Below are 15,412 nucleotides of genomic sequence, written 5' to 3'. Positions count from 1 at the left end.
TCCATTTTCACTACGTGCTTTTCCCTAATTGACTCCTGTTGTTGAATTTCATCGGTTTTATCAGCCTGCAATTCAACACGAGTCTCTTGCACATTACACTTATCATATGAAACCTCTAACAGAAACTCATTCTGTGATGTTGTGCCCATATCTAGCATTGTGGTAAATTGTGCTTGGTGTTGTTGTGGTTCGGCGGTGTTAGATTCAGATTGAAAAACATGCAAATCGTCATGCAATTCCACACAATCAAGGTCCATGCCTTCTGTTGGTGAATCTTGTGTAACTTCTGAAACCTTTTGTTCACTAATATTTGAGCCGTCTGTGGCTTTTGGGGTCTGACCAATTGTTAAATCATACATGTCGGTCTGAACAAATATTTCATCTTTCTTTGAAATAACTGGCTGTGAATCACCCAACTCAATATTCTTATCTGTTGTTTGGTCAAGAGAGTCCTCAGAAGAAAGTACTTCTGTTTTGGGATAATTAGAAGCAAAAATAGCTTTCACGCCTTTTGTAATTTCTTCAACAGTGTCATTCATGAGATCAATAAATAATGGCTGTGGCTTAACTTTTATGGCCTTATAACCTGTTTTGACTTTTGAAACTGAGATTTCACTCGTTGCGTCAGTGGTCTGCTTTGTACCCTCTGAAGGTGATAAATCATGAGCTATAGGAACCATCACATCAGAAATAGTCTTAGTTTCAGGCAACTCTAAATCCTGGGACTGAGAATGAGGGGAGACAATGTCTATTACAGATGGGACATCACTAACAGTTGCAATTTCTAGCTGAGATTGTGTTGGTAAAATTTCACACACCACCAAATTAAGCTCCTGAGGCTCAATCTGAACCTTTTCTTTGAGCATTTCCAGAGGAGTGTCTTTATCTTCTTCAGTTGGTAGGACCTGCTCTTGTGGCACGGGGACAGTTTCACTTTCTGGCTGAGTTTGAGTTTGTCTAACTTCACGAATGACAAATTTTAGGTCTTGCACTTCAGCGGGAACCAACATTTCCTCTGTTGCTGTTATTACAGTTTCTGATTCAGCAGAATCAGGTTTTACCTCTTTGAAGTCGGAAGGAGCTTCCTCTTCCCCATGATCCTTATTTGTCTTTCTAGGTTTTCTTGTTTTTTTCTTTTGCTTGGTTTTGGAGACTTCAGTCTCACTCACTGTCTCAGGGATCTGTGTTTGACCCTCTTCTGAAGGTAACTCATGCATGACTGGTGGAGCCAGTGGTTGTTTAGTTTCAGCACCTTCCAAGACCGCAGTTTTTTCCAATAGGGTAATTACCAAATCTTCTGGCAGAGTTTGAGTTTCCATTTTCTCAGACACCTCCAACATCAACTCTTGTGGCTCAATTTGGACAGTTGTGTCAATGTCTTTTTCCAATTTTAGATCATTATCAATTGCAATTTCTTCCTGCGATTCCGTTGGTTGAACCAACAATTTTGGCTCCTGAGGCTCAATCTGAACCTTTTCTTTGAGCAATTCCTGAGGAGTGTCTCTGTCTTCTTCAGTTGGTAGGGCCTGCTCTTGTGGCACAGGGACAGTTTCACATTCTGACTGAGTTTGAGTTTGTTCAACTCCACAAATCACTAATTTGAGTTCTTGCACTTCAGCGGGAACCAACGTTTCCTCTGTTGCTGTTATTACAGTTTCTGATTCAGCAGAATCAGGTTTTACCTCTTGGAAGTCGGAAGGAGCTTCCTCTTCCCCAAAATCCTTATCCTTACTTGTTTTTCTAGGTTTCCTTGTCTTTTTCTTTTGTTTGGTTTTGGAAACTTCAGTCTCACTCACTGTCTCAGGGGCCTGCATTGTACCCTCTTCTGAAGGCATCAATTCATGGTCAACTGCTGATACTTCTTGCTTTGGTTCAACTGCAAATCCTGTTTCTTTTTGCAGAGGCTTTGACTGGTCAACCTTATCCTCAGAAGTGGTGTCTCGTTCCTTATTCATTTGCTCAGATGTGTCCAAATCAGTGGTGAAAATATCTTCCACACCTTTCGTGATTTCTTTCGCTGCTGTTTTAATGAGATAAAGGAAAGATGGCAGTGACTCAACTTCTTTGGCCTTCGACTCTTCACTTGGATCCTTTTTGAAGCTCTCACTCTGAGTCACCGTCTCTGAGGATTTGATTGGACCTTCCTCTACAGCTATCAATTCATGTTCATCTGGTGGACTCAATGTTTGATCAATCTCAGCTATCTCCAAAACTGCAGTCTCTTCTGTCAGGGTTATTTCTGAATCTCCTGGTTGAGGTTGAGTTTCTACCTTTTTGCATACAATCAACTTCAGCTCTTGTGGCTCAGTTTGGACAGTTGTGTCCATGTCTTTTTCCAATTTTAGATCACTATCAATTGCAATTTCTGCCTGAGATTCTGTTGATAGAATTTCACACCCCACCAAATTCAGCTCCTGAGGCTCAATCTGAACCATTTCTTTGAGCAATTCCAGAGGAGTGTCTTTCTCTTCTTCAGTTGGTAGGACCTGCTCTTGTGGCACAGGGAAAGTTTCACTTTCTGGCTGAGTTTGAGTTTGTTCGACTTCACAAATCATTAAATTGAGTTCTTGAATTTCAACAGGAACCAAAATTTCCTCTGATGCTGTTGTTACAGTTTCTGGTTCAGCTGAATCAGGTTTTACCTCTTTGAAGTCGGAAGGAGCTTCCTCTTCCCCAAGATCCTTAGCCTTACTTGTCTTTCTAGGTTTCCTTGTCTTTTTCTTTTTCTTGGTTTTGGAGACTTCAGTCTCACTCACTGTCTCAGGGATCTGCATTTGACCCTCTTCTGAAGGTAACTCATGCATGAATGGTGGAGCCAGTGGTTGTTTGGTTTCAGCACCTTCCAAGACAGCAGTTTTTTCCAATAAGGTAATTACCGAATCTTCTGGCAGAGTTTGAGTTTCCATATTTTCAGACACCTCCAACTTCAACTTTTGTGGCTCAATTTGGACAGTTGTGTCCATGTCTTTTTCCAATTTTAGATCATTATCAATTGCAATTTCTTCCTGCGATTCCGTTGGTTGAATTTCACAAACCAACAATTTCGGCTCCTGAGGCTCAATCTGAACCTTTTCTTTGAGCAATTCCAATGGAGTGTCTCTGTCTTCTTCAGTTGGTAGGGCCTGCTCTTGTGGCACAGGGACAGTTTCACTTTCTGACTGAGTTTGAGTTTGTTCAACTCCACAAATCACTAATTTGAGTTCTTGCACTTCAGCGGGAACCAAAGTTTCCTCTGTTGCTGTTATTACAGTTTCTGATTCAGCAGAATCAGGTTTTACCTCTTGGAAGTCGGAAGGAGCTTCCTCTTCCCCAAGATCCTTATCCTTACTTGTCTTTCTAGGTTTCCTTGTCTTTTTCTTTTGTTTGGTTTTGGAAACTTCAGTCTCACTCACTGTCTTGGGGGCCTGCATTGTACCCTCTTCTGAAGGCATCAATTCATGGTCAACTGCTGATACTTCTTGCTTTGGTTCAACTGCAAATCCTGTTTCGTTTTGCAGAGGCTTTGACTGGTCAACCTTATCCTCAGAAGTGGTGTCTTGTTCCTTATTCATTTGCTCAGATGTGTCCAAATCAGTGGTGAAAATATCTTCCACACCTTTTGTGATTTCTTTCGCTGCTGTTTTAATGAGATCAAAGAAAGATGGATGTGACTCAACTTCTTTGGCCTTCGACTCTTCACTTGGATCCTTTTTGAAGCTCTCACTCTGAGTCAACGTCTCTGAGGATTTGATTGGACCTTCCTCTACAGCTATCAATTCATGTTCATCTGGTGGACTCAATGTTTGATCAATCTCAGCTATCTCCAAAACTGTAGTCTCTTCTGTCAGGGTTATTTCTGAATCTCCTGGTTGAGGTTGAGTTTCTACCTTTTTGCATACAATCAACTTCAGCTCTTGTGGCTCAATTTGGACAGTTGTGTCAATGTCTTTTTCCAATTTTAGATCACTATCAATTGCAATTTCTGCCTGAGATTCTGTTGGTAGAATTTCACACACCAACAATTTCGGCTCCTGAGGCTCAATCTTAACCTGTTCTTTGACCAATTCCAGAGGAGTGTCTTTCTCTTCTTCAGTTGGTGGGACCTGCTCTTGTGGCACAGGGACATTTTCACTTTCTGGCTGAGTTTGAGTTTGTTCGACTTCACAAATCATTAAATTGAGTTCTTGAATTTCAACAGGAACCAACATTTCCTCTGATGCTGTTATTACAGTTTCTGGTTCAGCAGAATCAGGTTTTACCTCTTGGAAGTCAGAAGGAGCTTCCTCTTCCCCAAGATCCTTATCCTTACTTGTCTTTCTAGGTTTCCTTGTCTTTTTCTTTTGCTTGGTTTTGGAGACTTCAGTCTCACTCACTGTCTCAGGGATCTGTGTTTGACCCTCTTCTGAAGGTAACTCATGCATGAATGGTGGAGCCAGTGGTTGTTTGGTTTCAGCACCTTCCAAGACAGCAGTTTTTTCCAATAGGGTAATTACCGAATCTTCTGGCAGAGTTTGAGTTTCCATTTTTTCAGACACCTCCAACTTCAACTTTTGTGGCTCAATTTGGACAGTTGTGTCAATGTCTTTTTCCAATTTTAAATCACTATCAATTGCAATTTCTGCCTGAGATTCTGTTGGTAGAATTTCACACAACAACAATTTCGGCTCCTGAGGCTCAATCTTAACCTGTTCTTTGAGCAATTCCAGAGGAGTGTCTTTCTCTTCTTCAGTTGGTGGGACCTGCTCTTGTGGCACAGGGACATTTTCACTTTCTGGCTGAGTTTGAGTTTGTTCGACTTCACAAATCATTAAATTGAGTTCTTGAATTTCAAAGGGAACCAACATTTCCTCTGATGCTGTTATTACAGTTTCTGGTTCAGCTGAATCAGGTTTTACCTCTTGGAAGTCGGAAGGAGCTTCCTCTTCCCCAAGATCCTTATCCTTACTTGTCTTTCTAGGTTTCCTTGTCTTTTTCTTTTGCTTGGTTTTGGAAACTTCAGTCTCACTCACTGTCTCGGGGACCTGCATTGTACCCTCTTCTGAAGGTAACTCATGCATGACTGGTGGAGCCAGTGGTTGTTTGGTTTCAGCACCTTCAAAGACAGCAGTTTTTTCCAATAGGGTAATTACCGAATCTTCTGGCAGAGTTTGAGTTTCCATTTTTTCAGACACCTCCAACTTCAACCTTTGTGGCTCAATTTGGACAGTTGTATCAATGACTTTTTCCAATTTTATATCATTATCAATTGCAATTTCTTCCTGCGATTCCGTTGGTTGAATTTCACAAACCAACAATTTTGGCTCCTGAGGCTCAATCTGAACCTTTTCTTTCAGCAATTCCAATGGAGTGTCTCTGTCTCCTTCAGTTGGTAGGGCCTGCTCTTGTGGCAAAGGGACAGTTTCACTTTCTGACTGAGTTTGAGTTTGTTCAACTCCACAAATCACTAATTTGAGTTCTTGCACTTCAGCGGGAACCAACGTTTCCTCTGTTGCTGTTATTACAGTTTCTGATTCAGCAGAATCAGGTTTTACCTCTTTGAAGTCGGAAGGAGCTTCCTCTTCCCCAAGATCCTTATCCTTACTTGTCTTTCTAGGTTTCCTTGTCTTTTTCTTTTGCTTGGTTTTGGAGACTTCAGTCTCACTCACTGTCTCAGGGATCTGTGTTTGACCCTCTTCTGAAGGTAACTCATGCATGACTGGTGGAGCCAGTGGTTGTTTGGTTTCAGCACCTTCCAAGACAGCAGTTTTTTCCAATAGGGTAATTACCGAATCTTCTGGCAGAGTTTGAGTTTCCATTTTTTCAGACACCTCCAACTTCAACTTTTGTGGCTCAATTTGGACAGTTGTGTCAACGTCTTTTTCCAATTTTAGATCACTATCAATTGCAATTTTTTCCTGCGATTCCGTTTGTTGAATTTCACAAACCAACAATTTCGGCTCCTGAGGCTCAATCTGAACCTTTTCTTTCAGCAATTCCAATGGAGTGTCTCTGTCTTCTTCAGTTGGTAGGGCCTGCTCTTGTGGCACAGGGACAGTTTCACTTTCTGACTGAGTTTGAGTTTGTTCAACTCCACAAATCACTAATTTGAGTTCTTGCACTTCAGCGGGCACCAACGTTTCCTCTGTTGCTGTTATTACAGTTTCTGATTCAGCAGAATCAGGTTTTACCTCTTGGAAGTCGGAAGGAGCTTCCTCTTCCCCAAAATCCTTATCCTTACTTGTTTTTCTAGGTTTCCTTGTCTTTTTCTTTTGTTTGGTTTTGGAAACTTCAGTCTCACTCACTGTCTCGGGGACCTGCATTGTACCCTCTTCTGAAGGCATCAATTCATGGTCAACTGCTGATACTTCTTGCTTTGGTTCAACTGCAAATCCTGTTTCTTTTTGCAGAGGCTTTGACTGGTCAACCTTATCCTCAGAAGTGGTGTCTTGTTCCTTATTCATTTGCTCAGATGTGTCCAAATCAGTGGTGAAAATATCTTCCACACCTTTTGTGATTTCTTTCGCTGCTGTTTTAATGAGATCAAAGAAAGATGGATGTGACTCAACTTCTTTGGCCTTCGACTCTTCACTTGGATCCTTTTTGAAGCTCTCACTCTGAGTCACCGTCTCTGAGGATTTGATTGGACCTTCCTCTACAGCTATCAATTCATGTTCATCTGGTGGACTCAATGTTTGATCAATCTCACCTATCTCCAAAACTGTAGTCTCTTCTGTCAGAGTTATTTCTGAATCTCCTGGTTGAGGTTGAGTTTCTACCTTTTCGCATACATTCAACTTAAGCTCTTGCGGCTCAGTTTGGACAGTTATGTCCATGTCTTTTTCCAATTTTAGATCACTATCATTTGCAATTTCTGCCTGAGATTCTGTTGGTAGAATTTCACACACCAACAATTTTGGCTCCTGAGGCTCAATCTTAACCTGTTTTTTGAGCAATTCCAATGGAGTGTCTTTCTCTTCTTCAGTTTGTGGGACCTGCTCTTGTGGCACAGGGACAGTTTCACTTTCTGACTGAGTTTGAGTTTGTTCAACTCCACAAATCACTAATTTGAGTTCTTGCACTTCAGCGGGCACCAACGATTCCTCTGTTGCTGTTATTACAGTTTCTGATTCAGCAGAATCAGGTTTTACCTCTTGGAAGTCGGAAGGAGCTTCCTCTTCCCCAAAATCCTTATCCTTACTTGTTTTTCTAGGTTTCCTTGTCTTTTTCTTTTGTTTGGTTTTGGAAACTTCAGTCTCACTCACTGTCTCGGGGACCTGCATTGTACCCTCTTCTGAAGGCATCAATTCATGGTCAACTGCTGATACTTCTTGCTTTGGTTCAACTGCAAATCCTGTTTCTTTTTGCAGAGGCTTTGACTGGTCAACCTTATCCTCAGAAGTGGTGTCTTGTTCCTTATTCATTTGCTCAGATGTGTCCAAATCAGTGGTGAAAATATCTTCCACACCTTTTGTGATTTCTTTCGCTGCTGTTTTAATGAGATCAAAGAAAGATGGATGTGACTCAACTTCTTTGGCCTTCGACTCTTCACTTGGATCCTTTTTGAAGCTCTCACTCTGAGTCACCGTCTCTGAGGATTTGATTGGACCTTCCTCTACAGCTATCAATTCATGTTCATCTGGTGGACTCAATGTTTGATCAATCTCACCTATCTCCAAAACTGTAGTCTCTTCTGTCAGAGTTATTTCTGAATCTCCTGGTTGAGGTTGAGTTTCTACCTTTTTGCATTCATTCAACTTCAGCTCTTGTGGCTCAGTTTGGACAGTTATGTCCATGTCTTTTTCCAATTTTAGATCACTATCATTTGCAATTTCTGCCTGAGATTCTGTTGGTAGAATTTCACACACCAACAATTTCGGGTCCTGAGGCTCAATCTTAACCTGTTCTTTGAGCAATTCCAATGGAGTGTCTTTCTCTTCTTCAGTTTGTGGGACCTGCTCTTGTGGCACAGGGACAGTTTCACTTTCTGGCTCAGTTTGAGTTTGTTCGACTTCACAAATCATTAAATTGAGTTCTTGAATTTCAAAGGGAACTAACATTTCCTCTGATGCTGTTATTACAGTTTCTGGTTCAGCTGAATCAGGTTTTACCTCTTGGAAGTCGGAAGGAGCTTCCTCTTCCCCAAGATCCTTATCCTTACTTGTCTTTCTAGGTTTCCTTGTCTTTTTCTTTTGCTTGGTTTTGGAGACTTCAGTCTCACTCAATGTCTCAGGGATCTGTGTTTGACCCTCTTCTGAAGGTAACTCATGCACGAATGGTGGAGCCAGTGGTTGTTTGGTTTCAGCACCTTCCAAGACAGCGTTTTTTTCGAATAAGGTAATTACCGACTCTTCTGGCAGAGTTTGAGTTTTCATTTTTTCAGACACCTCCAACTTCAACTTTTGTGGCTCAATTTGGACAGTTGTGTCAATGTCTTTTTCCAATTTTAGATCATTATCAATTGCAATTTCTTCCTGCGATTCCGTTGGTTGAAATTCACAAACCAACAACTTCGGCTCCTGAGGCTCAATCTGAACCTTTTCTTTGAGCAATTCCAATGGAGTGTCTCTGTCTTCTTCAGTTGGTAGGGCCTGCTCTAGTGGCACAGGGACAGTTTCACTTTCTGACTGAGTTTGAGTTTGTTCAACTCCACAAATCACTAATTTGAGTTCTTGCACTTCAGCGGGAACCAACGTTTCCTCTGTTGCTGTTATTACAGTTTCTGATTCAGCAGAATCAGGTTTTACCTCTTGGAAGTCGGAAGGAGCTTCCTCTTCCCCAAAATCCTTATCCTTACTTGTTTTTCTAGGTTTCCTTGTCTTTTTCTTTTGTTTGGTTTTGGAAACTTCAGTCTCACTCACTGTCTCGGGGACCTGCATTGTACCCTCTTCTGAAGGCATCAATTCATGGTCAACTGCTGATACTTCTTGCTTTGGTTCAACTGCAAATCCTGTTTCTTTTTGCAGAGGCTTTGACTGGTCAACCTTATCCTCAGAAGTGGTGTCTTGTTCCTTATTCATTTGCTCAGATGTCTCCAAATCAGTGGTGAAAATATCTTCCACACCTTTTGTGATTTCTTTCGCTGCTGTTTTAATGAGATCAAAGAAAGATGGATGTGACTCAACTTCTTTGGCCTTCGACTCTTCACTTGGATCCTTTTTGAAGCTCTCACTCTGAGTCACCGTCTCTGAGGATTTGATTGGACCTTCCTCTACATCTATCAATTCATGTTCATCTGGTGGACTCAATGTTTGATCAATCTCACCTATCTCCAAAACTGTAGTCTCTTCTGTCAGAGTTATTTCTGAATCTCCTGGTTGAGGTTGAGTTTCTACCTTTTTGCATACATTCAACTTAAGCTCTTGTGGCTCAGTTTGGACAGTTATGTCCATGTCTTTTTCCAATTTTAGATCACTATCATTTGCAATTTCTGCCTGAGATTCTGTTGGTAGAATTTCACACACCAACAATTTCGGGTCCTGAGGCTCAATCTTAACCTGTTCTTTGAGCAATTCCAGAGGAGTGTCTTTCTCTTCTTCAGTTTGTGGGACCTGCTCTTGTGGCACAGGGACAGTTTCACTTTCTGGCTGAGTTTGAGTTTGTTCGACTTCACAAATCATTAAATTGAGTTCTTGAATTTCAAAGGGAACCAACATTTCCTCTGATGCTGTTATTACAGTTTCTGGTTCAGCAGGATCAGGTTTTACCTCTTGGAAGTCGGAAGGAGCTTCCTCTTCCCCAAGATCCTTATCCTTACTTGTCTTTCTAGGTTTCCTTGTCTTTTTCTTTTGCTTGGTTTTGGAAACTTCAGTCTCACTCACTGTCTCAGGGACCTGCATTGTACCCTCTTCTGAAGGTAACTCATGCATGACTGGTGGAGCCAGTGGTTGTTTGGTTTCAGCACCTTCCAAGACAGCAGTTTTTTCCAATAGGGTAATTACCGAATCTTCAGGCAGAGTTTGAGTTTCCATTTTTTCAGACACCTCCAACTTCAACCTTTGTGGCTCAATTTGGACAGTTGTGTCAATGTCTTTTTCCAATTTTAGATCATTATCAATTGCAATTTCTTCCTGCGATTCCGTTGGTTGAATTTCACAAACCAACAATTTTGGCTCCTGAGGCTCAATCTGAACCTTTTCTTTGAGCAATTCCAATGGAGTGTCTCTGTCTTCTTCAGTTGGTAGGGCCTGCTCTTGTGGCACAGGGACAGTTTCACTTTCTGACTGAGTTTGAGTTTGTTCAACTCCACAAATCACTAATTTGAGTTCTTGCACTTCAGCGGGAACCAACGTTTCCTCTGTTGCTGTTATTACAGTTTCTGATTCAGCAGAATCAGGTTTTACCTCTTTGAAGTCGGAAGGAGCTTCCTCTTCCCCAAGATCCTTATCCTTACTTGTCTTTCTAGGTTTCCTTGTCTTTTTCTTTTTCTTGGTTTTGGAGACTTCAGTCTCACTCACTGTCTCAGGGATCTGCATTTGACCCTCTTCTGAAGGTAACTCATGCATGAATGGTGGAGCCAGTGGTTGTTTGGTTTCAGCACCTTCCAAGACAGCAGTTTTTTCCAATAAGGTAATTACCGAATCTTCTGGCAGAGTTTGAGTTTCCATATTTTCAGACACCTCCAACTTCAACTTTTGTGGCTCAATTTGGACAGTTGTGTCCATGTCTTTTTCCAATTTTAGATCATTATCAATTGCAATTTCTTCCTGCGATTCCGTTGGTTGAATTTCACAAACCAACAATTTCGGCTCCTGAGGCTCAATCTGAACCTTTTCTTTGAGCAATTCCAATGGAGTGTCTCTGTCTTCTTCAGTTGGTAGGGCCTGCTCTTGTGGCACAGGGACAGTTTCACTTTCTGACTGAGTTTGAGTTTGTTCAACTCCACAAATCACTAATTTGAGTTCTTGCACTTCAGCGGGAACCAAAGTTTCCTCTGTTGCTGTTATTACAGTTTCTGATTCAGCAGAATCAGGTTTTACCTCTTGGAAGTCGGAAGGAGCTTCCTCTTCCCCAAGATCCTTATCCTTACTTGTCTTTCTAGGTTTCCTTGTCTTTTTCTTTTGTTTGGTTTTGGAAACTTCAGTCTCACTCACTGTCTTGGGGGCCTGCATTGTACCCTCTTCTGAAGGCATCAATTCATGGTCAACTGCTGATACTTCTTGCTTTGGTTCAACTGCAAATCCTGTTTCTTTTTGCAGAGGCTTTGACTGGTCAACCTTATCCTCAGAAGTGGTGTCTTGTTCCTTATTCATTTGCTCAGATGTGTCCAAATCAGTGGTGAAAATATCTTCCACACCTTTTGTGATTTCTTTCGCTGCTGTTTTAATGAGATCAAAGAAAGATGGATGTGACTCAACTTCTTTGGCCTTCGACTCTTCACTTGGATCCTTTTTGAAGCTCTCACTCTGAGTCAACGTCTCTGAGGATTTGATTGGACCTTCCTCTACAGCTATCAATTCATGTTCATCTGGTGGACTCAATGTTTGATCAATCTCAGCTATCTCCAAAACTGTAGTCTCTTCTGTCAGGGTTATTTCTGAATCTCCTGGTTGAGGTTGAGTTTCTACCTTTTTGCATACAATCAACTTCAGCTCTTGTGGCTCAATTTGGACAGTTGTGTCCATGTCTTTTTCCAATTTTAGATCACTATCAATTGCAATTTCTGCCTGAGATTCTGTTGGTAGAATTTCACACACCAACAATTTCGGCTCAATCTTAACCTGTTCTTTGAGCAATTCCAGAGGAGTGTCTTTCTCTTCTTCAGTTGGTGGGACCTGCTCTTGTGGCACAGGGACATTTTCACTTTCTGGCTGAGTTTGAGTTTGTTCGACTTCACAAATCATTAAATTGAGTTCTTGAATTTCAACAGGAACCAACATTTCCTCTGATGCTGTTATTACAGTTTCTGGTTCAGCAGAATCAGGTTTTACCTCTTGGAAGTCAGAAGGAGCTTCCTCTTCCCCAAGATCCTTATCCTTACTTGTCTTTCTAGGTTTCCTTGTCTTTTTCTTTTGCTTGGTTTTGGAGACTTCAGTCTCACTCACTGTCTCAGGGATCTGTGTTTGACCCTCTTCTGAAGGTAACTCATGCATGAATGGTGGAGCCAGTGGTTGTTTGGTTTCAGCACCTTCCAAGACAGCAGTTTTTTCCAATAGGGTAATTACCGAATCTTCTGGCAGAGTTTGAGTTTCCATTTTTTCAGACACCTCCAACTTCAACTTTTGTGGCTCAATTTGGACAGTTGTGTCAATGTCTTTTTCCAATTTTAGATCACTATCAATTGCAATTTCTGCCTGAGATTCTGTTGGTAGAATTTCACACAACAACAATTTCGGCTCCTGAGGCTCAATCTTAACCTGTTCTTTGAGCAATTCCAGAGGAGTGTCTTTCTCTTCTTCAGTTTGTGGGACCTGCTCTTGTGGCACAGGGACAGTTTCACTTTCTGGCTGAGTTTGAGTTTGTTCGACTTCACAAATCATTAAATTGAGTTCTTGAATTTCAACAGGAACCAACATTTCCTCTGATGCTGTTATTACAGTTTCTGGTTCAGCTGAATCAGGTTTTACCTCTTGGAAGTCGGAAGGAGCTTCCTCTTCCCCAAGATCCTTATCCTTACTTGTCTTTCTAGGTTTCCTTGTCTTTTTCTTTTGCTTGGTTTTGGAAACTTCAGTCTCACTCACTGTCTCGGGGACCTGCATTGTACCCTCTTCTGAAGGTAACTCATGCATGACTGGTGGAGCCAGTGGTTGTTTGGTTTCAGCACCTTCCAAGACAGCAGTTTTTTCCAATAGGGTAATTACCGAATCTTCTGGCAGAGTTTGAGTTTCCATTTTTTCAGACACCTCCAACTTCAACCTTTGTGGCTCAATTTGGACAGTTGTATCAATGACTTTTTCCAATTTTAGATCATTATCAATTGCAATTTCTTCCTGCGATTCCGTTGGTTGAATTTCACAAACCAACAATTTTGGCTCCTGAGGCTCAATCTGAACCTTTTCTTTCAGCAATTCCAATGGAGTGTCTCTGTCTTCTTCAGTTGGTAGGGCCTGCTCTTGTGGCAAAGGGACAGTTTCACTTTCTGACTGAGTTTGAGTTTGTTCAACTCCACAAATCACTAATTTGAGTTCTTGCACTTCAGCGGGAACCAACGTTTCCTCTGTTGCTGTTATTACAGTTTCTGATTCAGCAGAATCAGGTTTTACCTCTTGGAAGTCGGAAGGAGCTTCCTCTTCCCCAAGATCCTTATCCTTACTTGTCTTTCTAGGTTTCCTTGTCTTTTTCTTTTGTTTGGTTTTGGAAACTTCAGTCTCACTCACTGTCTCAGGGGCCTGCATTGTACCCTCTTCTGAAGGCATCAATTCATGGTCAACTGCTGATACTTCTTGCTTTGGTTCAACTGCAAATTCTGTTTCTTTTTGCAGAGGCTTTGACTGGTCAACCTTATCCTCAGAAGTGGTGTCTTGTTCCTTATTCATTTGCTCAGATGTCTCCAAATCAGTGGTGAAAATATCTTCCACACCTTTTGTGATTTCTTTCGCTGCTGTTTTAATGAGATCAAAGAAAGATGGCTGTGACTCAACTTCTTTGGCCTTCGACTCTTCACTTGGATCCTTTTTGAAGCTCTCACTCTGAGTCACCGTCTCTGAGGATTTGATTGGACCTTCCTCTACAGCTATCAATTCATGTTCATCTGGTGGACTCAATGTTTGATCAATCTCAGCTATCTCCAAAACTGTAGTCTCTTCTGTCAGGGTTATTTCTGAATCTCCTGGTTGAGGTTGAGTTTCTACCTTTTTGCATACAATCAACTTCAGCTCTTGTGGCTCAGTTTGGACAGTTATGTCCATGTCTTTTTCCAATTTTAGATCACTATCAATTGCAATTTCTGCCTGAGATTCTGTTGGTAGAATTTCACACACCAACAATTTCGGGTCCTGAGGCTCAATCTTAACCTGTTCTTTGAGCAATTCCAGAGGAGTGTCTTTCTCTTCTTCAGTTGGTGGGACCTGCTCTTGTGGCACAGGGACATTTTCACTTTCTGGCTGAGTTTGAGTTTGTTCGACTTCACAAATCATTAAATTGAGTTCTTGAATTTCAAAGGGAACTAACATTTCCTCTGATGCTGTTATTACAGTTTCTGGTTCGGCTGAATCAGGTTTTACCTCTTGGAAGTCGGAAGGAGCTTCCTCTTCCCCAAGATCCTTATCCTTACTTGTCTTTCTAGGTTTCCTTGTCTTTTTCTTTTGCTTGGTTTTGGAGACTTCAGTCTCACTCACTGTCTCAGGGATCTGTGTTTGACCCTCTTCTGAAGGTAACTCATGCATGACTGGTGGAGCCAGTGGTTGTTTGGTTTCAGCACCTTCCAAGACAGCAGTTTTTTCCAATAGGGTAATTACCGAATCTTCAGGCAGAGTTTGAGTTTCCATTTTTTCAGACACCTCCAACTTCAACCTTTGTGGCTCAATTTGGACAGTTGTGTCAATGTCTTTTTCCAATTTTAGATCATTATCAATTGCAATTTCTTCCTGCGATTCCGTTGGTTGAATTTCACAAACCAACAATTTTGGCTCCTGAGGCTCAATCTGAACCTTTTCTTTGAGCAATTCCAATGGAGTGTCTCTGTCTTCTTCAGTTGGTAGGGCCTGCTCTTGTGGCACAGGGACAGTTTCACTTTCTGACTGAGTTTGAGTTTGTTCAACTCCACAAATCACTAATTTGAGTTCTTGCACTTCAGCGGGAACCAAAGTTTCCTCTGTTGCTGTTATTACAGTTTCTGATTCAGCAGAATCAGGTTTTACCTCTTGGAAGTCGGAAGGAGCTTCCTCTTCCCCAAGATCCTTATCCTTACTTGTCTTTCTAGGTTTCCTTGTCTTTTTCTTTTGTTTGGTTTTGGAAACTTCAGTCTCACTCACTGTCTCAGGGGCCTGCATTGTACCCTCTTCTGAAGGCATCAATTCATGGTCAACTGCTGATACTTCTTGCTTTGGTTCAACTGCAAATCCTGTTTCTTTTTGCAGAGGCTTTGACTGGTCAACCTTATCCTCAGAAGTGGTGTCTTGTTCCTTATTCATTTGCTCAGATGTGTCCAAATCAGTGGTGAAAATATCTTCCACACCTTTTGTGATTTCTTTCGCTGCTGTTTTAATGAGATCAAAGAAAGATGGCTGTGATTCAACTTCTTTGGCCTTTGACTCTTCACTTGGATCCTTTTTGAAGCTCTCACTCTGAGTCACCGTCTCTGAGGATTTGATTGGACCTTCCTCTACAGCTATCAATTCATGTTCATCTGGTGGACTCAATGTTTGATCAATCTCAGCTATCTCCAAAACTGCAGTCTCTTCTGTCAGGGTTATTTCTGAATCTCCTGGTTGAGGTTGAGTTTCTACCTTTTTGCATACATTCAACTTCAGCTCTTGTGGCTCAGTTTGGACAGTTGTGTCCATGTCTTTTTCCAATT

General features: G+C 41.5%; 1 protein-coding gene across 1 annotated transcript in view; it reads right to left on the bottom strand.

Annotated features, from left to right (window-relative positions):
* The window catches only part of LOC140370929 (uncharacterized), a 216,487-nt gene that overhangs the window by 56,192 nt on the left and 144,883 nt on the right, over positions 1-15,412 (bottom strand). The gene's annotated exons all lie outside the window — the stretch shown is intronic.

The sequence above is a fragment of the Eucyclogobius newberryi genome, unplaced genomic scaffold, assembly GCF_026437365.1.
Source record: "Eucyclogobius newberryi isolate DKJ021-1_F unplaced genomic scaffold, fEucNew1.0.hap1 SCAF_21, whole genome shotgun sequence".
Classification (NCBI taxonomy): Eukaryota; Metazoa; Chordata; class Actinopteri; order Gobiiformes; family Gobiidae; genus Eucyclogobius; species Eucyclogobius newberryi.
The sequence above is the reverse complement of the archived record's forward strand: the minus strand, read 5'-3'. Positions and strand labels throughout refer to the sequence as shown.